Genomic DNA, 8,441 nt, shown 5'->3' on the forward strand with positions numbered 1-8,441 from the left:
CAACTCACCAGAACGAAGGACCCGATACCCAACATGAGCAAAACTAATGTAGTGTACAAAATATCATGCAAGGACTGCACAAAACACTATATAGGACAAACAGGAAGACAGCTAACAATCCGCATACATGAACATCAACTCGCCACGAAACGACACGTCCAGATATCCTTAGTAGCCACACACGCAGACAACAAGCAACATGAATTCGACTGGGACAACACTACTATCACAGGGCAAGCCAGACAGAGAACAGCCAGGGAATTCCTAGACTCATGGCATTCATCCACAAACTCCATCAACAAACACATCGACCTGGACCCAATATACCAACCACTACAGCGGACAGCTGAAACTGACAACCGGAAGCGGCAGGGACAGACCGCTATAAACACCGGAGGAAACATCAAAGAAGCCCTCCGCAGGATGCTCCCAAGCACTGATGATGTCGCCTAGCCAGGGGACGAAACGTTTGCAACAAAAACTTCCAGCTCGGCGAACAGAACCACAACAAATTATCACGTTCTTGAGTAACATGTCAGAAAGAGTGAAAACACTTCCATCTCTTACTATTAGAGGCCGAGAGTAAGTGTGTGCTGCAGATGCTGGAGATCAGAGTTAAAAAGTGTGGGGTTGGTAAAGCACTGCAGGTCAGGCACCATCCGGGGAGCAGGCAAGTTGACTTTTCAGGCTGAAGCTCTTCATCAGGAAAGTGGGGGGAGGTGGTGAGGAAGGGAGAAAGAGACTGAGAAATAAATAGGAGGGTAGGGTGGAGCTTGGCGGAAGGTAGCTTGGAAGGCGACAGGTTGATGTCGATGGGGGCTGATGTTCATGGGTCAGAGAAGAGGGTGAATTAGATATGCGGAAGGACAGATGGAACCCTCAAACCATACGGCATCAAAGTCGACTTCACCCATTTCAAAATCTCCCCTCCCCCAACCCCATTCCAGATCCAACCTCCAAATTAGCATCACCCTCTTGAACTGTTCTAACTGTGCATTTTCCTTCCCACCTATCCACTCCATCCTCCACTCCGACATATCACTATTACTCCCACCTACATCTTCCTATCGCCCTCCAAATGACCTTCCCGCCAGCTCAGCTCCTACCCTCATATTTATTTTTCAGCCCACTTGTCCCCCTGCCACATTCCTGAAGATGGGATTATGCTTGATATGTCGATGGTCCTGCTCTTTGGATGCTGCTTGATCTGTTGTGCTTTTCCAGCGCCTCACTTCTCAACTATTAGAGGCTGAAAAGATCCAGCCTCTTGCAAAATCATTACTTCTTGTCCTTCTCATCCTGTTCTTTCTGAGTAAACTTTATCCCAGATGTGTATTCTTTATACAGATCAGGCACTGTCTCTATAACTACCCCCTGCCTCGGCTGTACACAAACCTGCAGCTCCTCGACTGTACTTGGGGTCCCATTTCCCAGTTTCACTAATGCCACTGGCTTAGTCTCTTCTACTCATCTTTTTCCAAAGTGCCTCATTTCAATGACCTGGAATGTGCGTCCCAGATTACTGCAGTGAAAACGACCTTTCCCAGTACCCTTCTTAAACCATTGGCACTGTAATTTTATGTGTTCTACTCCCTTATAGTGAGAACACCTGAGGCCTTTCACCTGCTTTCCACCTCGTGGGCTTCTTTTTTCACCTGTGGTAATGTATTGCCAGTGTGCTCTACTGCTTGTTTTGTAGTGTAGGATCTCCCATTCTCCCATGCTATATCCGTCAAAGGATGAAAATCCTCCCAGAACCTAAATTTCATCTCATGCGCCAATGCATATTTACCTGCCATTTCTGCTGCGCTTCTCACTTCTTGAACTCACATGAATTCTGACCATCTCTGGAAGTGAGTCTTCAAACGCCTCCAGAAGAATAATCTCCATTCAAGCCTCATATGTTTTATCCATTTTTAAGGCCCGCACCTATCTATCAAAATGACTGTGTTTAATTCTTTCAAACACAACATAAGTCTTACCTAGTTCCGTCTCTATGTTTCTGAACAGCTGTCTATATGTCTCTAGTACCAATTCATAAGCACTCAAAATAGCCTGTTTGGCATCTGCATAATCTGTTGCCCCCTCACCTGACAGCGCTGCAAATACGTCACCAGCTGTCCCCACCAGCTTAGTTCTCACCGAAATATGTCAACATATTAACGTAGTTGTATGCATACCGACGTTATCCCTTCATTTTCATCCTGTTAATTTAACTTTCTAATCTAACTCCCAACTTCTGAATTTCAAATTCTCTCTCTCTTTTTGTCTCTTTCTCTTTCTCTTTATTCTTTCCCTCTCTTTCTGTTTCTTTCTTTATCTTCTAACTCCAGTTGACACATTTGCAATTTAGGTTTTTCTAACTTTCCTGCAGTTGTCTCTTTCTCCGATACACCAAAGTAATTGACCAAGTTCATTACACTTTCAGCTTCCCTTTTGTCCCTGGTTAAACACAATTCTAATCTATTTGTTAATTCTAAACGTATGTCCTAACTCTATCTTTCTAAACTTTCTTGGCAAATTTGAGAATCATCTTCAAACTCAAGAACCTCTTCAGTAATGCTAAAAGACATTTTTTTTAATTGAACCAACTACAAGAGAACAAAATTAAATGAATTTTCTCACCTGTTTTATTTGAAGATTTAGGTCACAAACTGCCAAGTGATAGAATCTGCTGTGACCTTTTGTACCCAAATCTGTTAAATCTGTCCAAATCCCGTACGAGAAGCCCTTGCAATGTTATGATGTCGATGTCGATGTCGAACCCTCTGTTAATTAAAACCACACACTCAGAAAAGCTCACCCCGCCTCGTACTCTATTAAAACATGAGTGACAGAGAAGTCTCAAATTCCACTATTAAAAGAAAAATAACAATTTGTAAGCATGTAAGTTAGCTCACTGAGCTTGAAAGTTTGTATTCAGATGTTTCGTCACCATCACCAGGTAACATCATCTGTGAGAGACTCTGGTGACTCACCGGTGGTATGTCCCGCCTCTCTATTTTTGGATCTTGGTGTTCTATGGTGGGTGATGTCATTTCCAGTTTTTTTTCAAGGGAAGGTAGATAGGATCTAAATTCATGTGTTTATTAATGTACATCTGGTTAGAATGCCATGCCTCTAAGAGCTTTCCTGCGCATCATTCTTTCGCCTGTCCGAGGATGTGTGTGTTCTCCCAGTCAAAGTGGTGTCCTTCTTTGTCTGTATCTATGGAAACGACTGATAGTGGGACATGTCTTTCGGTGGCCAGTTGGTGTTCAAGCATCCTGGTAGCACGACAACGGGACAGTTTGAAATGGACGAAAAATGATTGCACACACACTGTTTAATCGGTGTGTGTTCAGATAAGTAATATCATTCACATGAGCAAAATATATTCTGAATGAACAACGGAGACAGAGTTAACAGAAAATGATGCACACGATGTATAGCGTTTATAAAGCATTAAAACATTATTTGATTCTCATCTGAAGTGATATGTTTCCCTTCTCTCAACGTTTCCTTGTTTCTGGGATTCCCGACTCTTGTCTCTCATTCTTATCAGGATGCGTGATATAAATTCTTGCTTTTGATGTCCCAACTTAATTCAGTTAATCCCCTTTCTACCAGGACTTAAATATATTGGCCTGCTGGGTTCTTTCCAAAGCTAGTGTCTGTTGTGGTTCTGTTCGCCGAGCTGGGAATTTGTGTTGCAGTTGTTTCATCCCATGACTAGGTGCTTGGGAGCCTCCTGTGTCGCGCTTCTGTGATGTTTCCTCCTGCATTCATAGTGATTTGTATCTGCCGCTTCCAGTTGTCAGTTCCAGATGTCCGCTGCAGTAACCGGTATATTGGGTCCAGGTAGTGCTGTCCCAGTCGAACTCATGTTGATTGTCATCTGCTGTGTGGTTACTAAGGATAGCTGGTCATGTTGTTTCGTGGCGAGGAGGCTCGTTCCGGAGTGTCTCCTCTCTGCAACTTATGCTTCATTTTTGGGTCATATTGTGGACCTAGATTCACTGTGACTACTGCCCACAGACATCACTCAGAAATGATTTACAAAATACTTTACTTTATCTGATTGCAACATTCAATAACAGAGCATTCAGGAAAATTACAACCATTAACTTTGTGATTACCAATATGAGAACAAAAGGAACACGATCACGTAATTCGGACAGTCAATCCTGATGTGCCATTATACACGATCATGGCTGATCCAAAGTCAGCATCAACTCCATTCAATTCCCAATTCTTCACACCCCTCAAGTCAATGATAGAGGTCAAAAACCAATCTACCTCCTCTGTAAGTAAGTAAGTTGGGATCTAGATCCACGAACCCTCGAGTCTAGATAGACCCTAACATTCGCTACCCTTTGTGAGAAGAAAATACTCTCTACACAGATACAATAATCTATTGATATATTCAAAAGAGATGAACACAGGAGCTCAGCAAAAGTGACAGACCCTGATGACAAGGCAGGAGTTGAGTCAGAATGGCATCAAAGAGCGCTGACTAAATTAAATTTAAGGGTATCAGCCACAATATCCCCTCTGGTTGGGGTCATCCATAGCACAAAGGAAGATGCTCGTGACGGGCGGACATCAATCTTTTCAGTACCAGGACACGTCTTCATGAGTTCGTTTGGGTATCTTCCTTAGCACAGACATCTCCAGCTGCTTCATCAGTGTCTTTCCCCCACCATAAGATCAGGAGTTGGCATGGTCAGTGATGATTACTCAATGTTCAGAACATTTTGTGCCCCATCAGCGCCTGAACCAGTCTGTGTCCATGTGCAGCAAGAACTGGACAGCATTCAGGTTTGTGCTGTCAAAGTGTCGGTAACATTCATGTAACAGCACGGCCCGGCAATGCACATTTCCACAGTTAAAAGAGGAGCTCATTCAGTATCTCAAGTTGGTTGTACACGGATATGTGCAAGCCATTCAGCCCATTGAAACTACTGAACAAGAAGAGGGACAGCCCATTCAAACCTTCTACCTGTTCCACAGGAAGAGAAGCAGTCTGGTTAGCGCATCTAACTGTAAAATAGGAAAGTGCAGAGTCGAATCAGGCCCTTGAACCTGTTCCATGCGATCAGGAAGAGGACATTCACCCCCTCAAGGGCTTATGCAGGAACAGGACGGCATCATTCATGCTCCAACATGACAAACCAATAACGCAGATATGCAGTAATAGAGGGCTACGTTATGTTAATCATGGTTCCATTCTTTGTGGAACACGATACCTGGTTTGCTGGCAGTGAGGAGGGAAGCCACATTTTCCGTCTCAAGTCTCAAGGAGTCTTCCTCCATCTCGGAGAAGCCAGATCCGTGTTCCTCATGGGGTTCAGAAGCTGGTGGGAATAGTTAACGGTTTTAGAATAAGAGATTGTCGCTGCTGTCGGGATTGCGCATGCCATGACGTTCAGTGTAGGATCACACATCCTCTACACTCTATTAATGTGGGGAGATTTTAGTCAAAGACTGAACCTCTGTCTCTCTCAATTAACATGGAGAGAGGGGGTGAAGTCGGGGAAACGTTCTCAGAGGCACTTAAACTATCGAGAATCATGTGACCCGAGTAAAAAGAAAACTATGGATACTTTCTCGTTGTTAGCATCTGTTTAGAACATAATGAATGGTTGTCCATTCCCCTCAAGGTTCAATGAAATTACCTCTTTTTCTATTAGAGTGCTACAGGTTAACCTTCACCACTTCCTCATTTTACCATCATCCCAGGGATTAGTCTGGTGATACTCTTTCACACTTCTCTTTTATAATTTCTTATAAAAGAGAGAAAGTCTGTCCCAAATCCCCAAATACTGCCTCAGCAACACTCTCAGGGTTGATCAAAATAATTGCCTTCCCTTCCTTTACCGTTTCTGTTTCTTTCTTTTGTGTCAAAAAAAAACACTCATTCTTTATGCACTGAGTCTGGCGTGGAATTTACAAGTTCTTTCCATCTATGCGTCAATATCAATAAAGCCAACACCAGACGTGGAGGTGAAGAATTTCAATGAGATAGAATATAACTAAAACAGGGACTTGTCATCTTCCTTCATGGAAATGAGCTGAAGGCCCATGGAAAAGAGGCAGAGGAAGGGAGCTCGCTTTCCTTTTGTTCTTCCCTTACAGGATGTGTGCAGCCCTGGTCAGGCCAGCATGTTATGCGATCTTGAACTGAGTGGCTGGTTCAGCTGTTCCACAGGACAGTAAAGAGTAGAACATATTGTTGTAGATTTGCATTCACACAGAGACCTCACCAGGGAAGGATGACCCAGTGCCTTCCCTGAAGGACATGAAACAAGAAGATGGGTTTTTATCACAAATGATAATGGTTTCATTTTAATTATATCAATTTACTTCATGAGATATCAATGGATTATTATTCGATCGCAGTGTATTATGAGTCAATGACTTGACCACCATACACTGTCTCCCCGTCTACCAAATTCTGTGCAGAAAACAAGTTAAATATATCAAGTGCAATTGTTTTGTAGTGAACACATGGTTAGAAGGGACTTGAAACAGCTGTATCCGGAATTAAGAAAGGCACAAAAGATGGTTTATTCAGCATTTGCACTGAGGCTGAGGAGGAGGCTGGTATATCATAATGGTGGTCCTGGATAGGATTTGCGAGTGGGGAGGATATGGAGATTTAAATCTGTGAAGGACTGAAAGGATTATAGAGTTTGATAACGGGCTGATACCTCCTTGCATATCAGTGAGAAATTTGTGAATAGTAATTTCGCTTCATATATTTTATAATGAAAGGAATTTTTGATCGGATCTGAAGACATTGTTTTCCACTTTTCCAAAATTTACAGATCATGAGCAGAAATTCAATTCGAGTGAATATAATTGACAAATATAATGACTTACTAGGAACACCGACTATAGCGAGGATGGGATAGCAACCACCTTGAATAATCCAAAGGAGATCCTCGCTCTGCGATGCTAATGATGTCCAAGGCTGAGAAAGCCAGTAAAGACCTGCGGATAAACTCCGGCCCATTGTTAGAACATTCCAGTCTCATGTTCTCAGATTCTGATCCATTGTTGGTACATTCCAATCGAATGTTTTCAGATACTGATCTTTCCGAGTCCTCTCTCATGGGCTGCTGATCCCTATCTGTCGGTGATGCTCCCGGCCATGCTATGGCATAACACAATGAACGTAGCCCATTTATCATTACAAATGGAATCCCTCCACTGGGATTATTAGAATCCATGGAAATTGACATTAATCACAGTCGCTGAATAATCATCTCCAGTCAACACGTTTCAATTCAATATTGATTTTATTAAAATTCAAAATAGTGTTTAAAATTTACACATTTGGCATGGAGTATGTGGGTGTGACTGAGGGAAGGAATGTTGGAGATGGTAGATTGATTGTGTGTAATCATTCAATCTGCCTTGGATATGGGAATAATGACAGAGGATTGTTGGAACATAAACCAGTTTCTCCATTTAGAAATGGAAACGTACAGCCTGTAATACTGATCATTGATTATAATGTTGAGAGAACTTCTATTGTCCACAATCTGAGGGGAACATGTGCTGAAGACAACACGGAGTATTACAGTCAAACGTCATGGAAATGTTAGCAGTGAATTGTATGTGACAAATAAAATTCAGATTGTTATTTGAGGATCAGAGAAGGCAAGTGAGGTTCATATTGTTGATGTTATTGACGTTAATGAACTGTGATGAAGTACTACTTACTGGACTTCAGTTACAGTGTGATTATAACTTGGGGGAGGAGACAGAAAGCAGATAGAATTGGGGGCAATGGCTGCTGAGACTGGAAGGAGGGTTAATGACATTGCCCAGTCATCAGTATTGGAACGTTCCTCTTTATAAACCATATGAAGTTCAGATTCAAAGACACATCTACAGTGAGGAATGAGGAGAGACAACATTAATCATACGACGAGAAGACATAGGAACAGAAATTTGGCCATTCAGCCCATTGGGTCTGCTCCACCATTCGATCATGGCTGTTAAGCTTCGCAATCCTAAGCTCCTACCAACCCGGGAATACCAATGTTCCACATATCAGAAGCCCTGCCTCCCCTACCAGCGCTTTGGCCATGTACTTAACTGTACTATCTTCCTAATCCTAACATCATTGGCTTTTGGCATATTAGAGTCTCTTTTGAAAATTCAAATATCCTTTCAGCACAACCCCGGCAAGACTTTTTCTTTAACTTGATAGACTTGACAATAAACTCTTCAGAGTCTCCTCAATAACTTGGAAAGACGAGTCCACTGAATCAATCCAATGACCACAGGATCTGATATCTATCATCTCCACCAAAACTGTTTGACAAGAAAAATAAATAGTCAAACAGTGATAGGGATGCACAGCACGGAAGCAACTCGTCCATGCCGATCAGTTATCTTAGCTTAATCTAATCGCATTTTCCAGCACTTGGCCCAAATACATCTAACTT

This window comes from Chiloscyllium plagiosum, unplaced genomic scaffold, assembly GCF_037043375.1.
Source record: "Chiloscyllium plagiosum isolate Xiang-an unplaced genomic scaffold, Cpla_swu_hap1 HiC_scaffold_38, whole genome shotgun sequence".
Taxonomy (NCBI): domain Eukaryota; kingdom Metazoa; phylum Chordata; class Chondrichthyes; order Orectolobiformes; family Hemiscylliidae; genus Chiloscyllium; species Chiloscyllium plagiosum.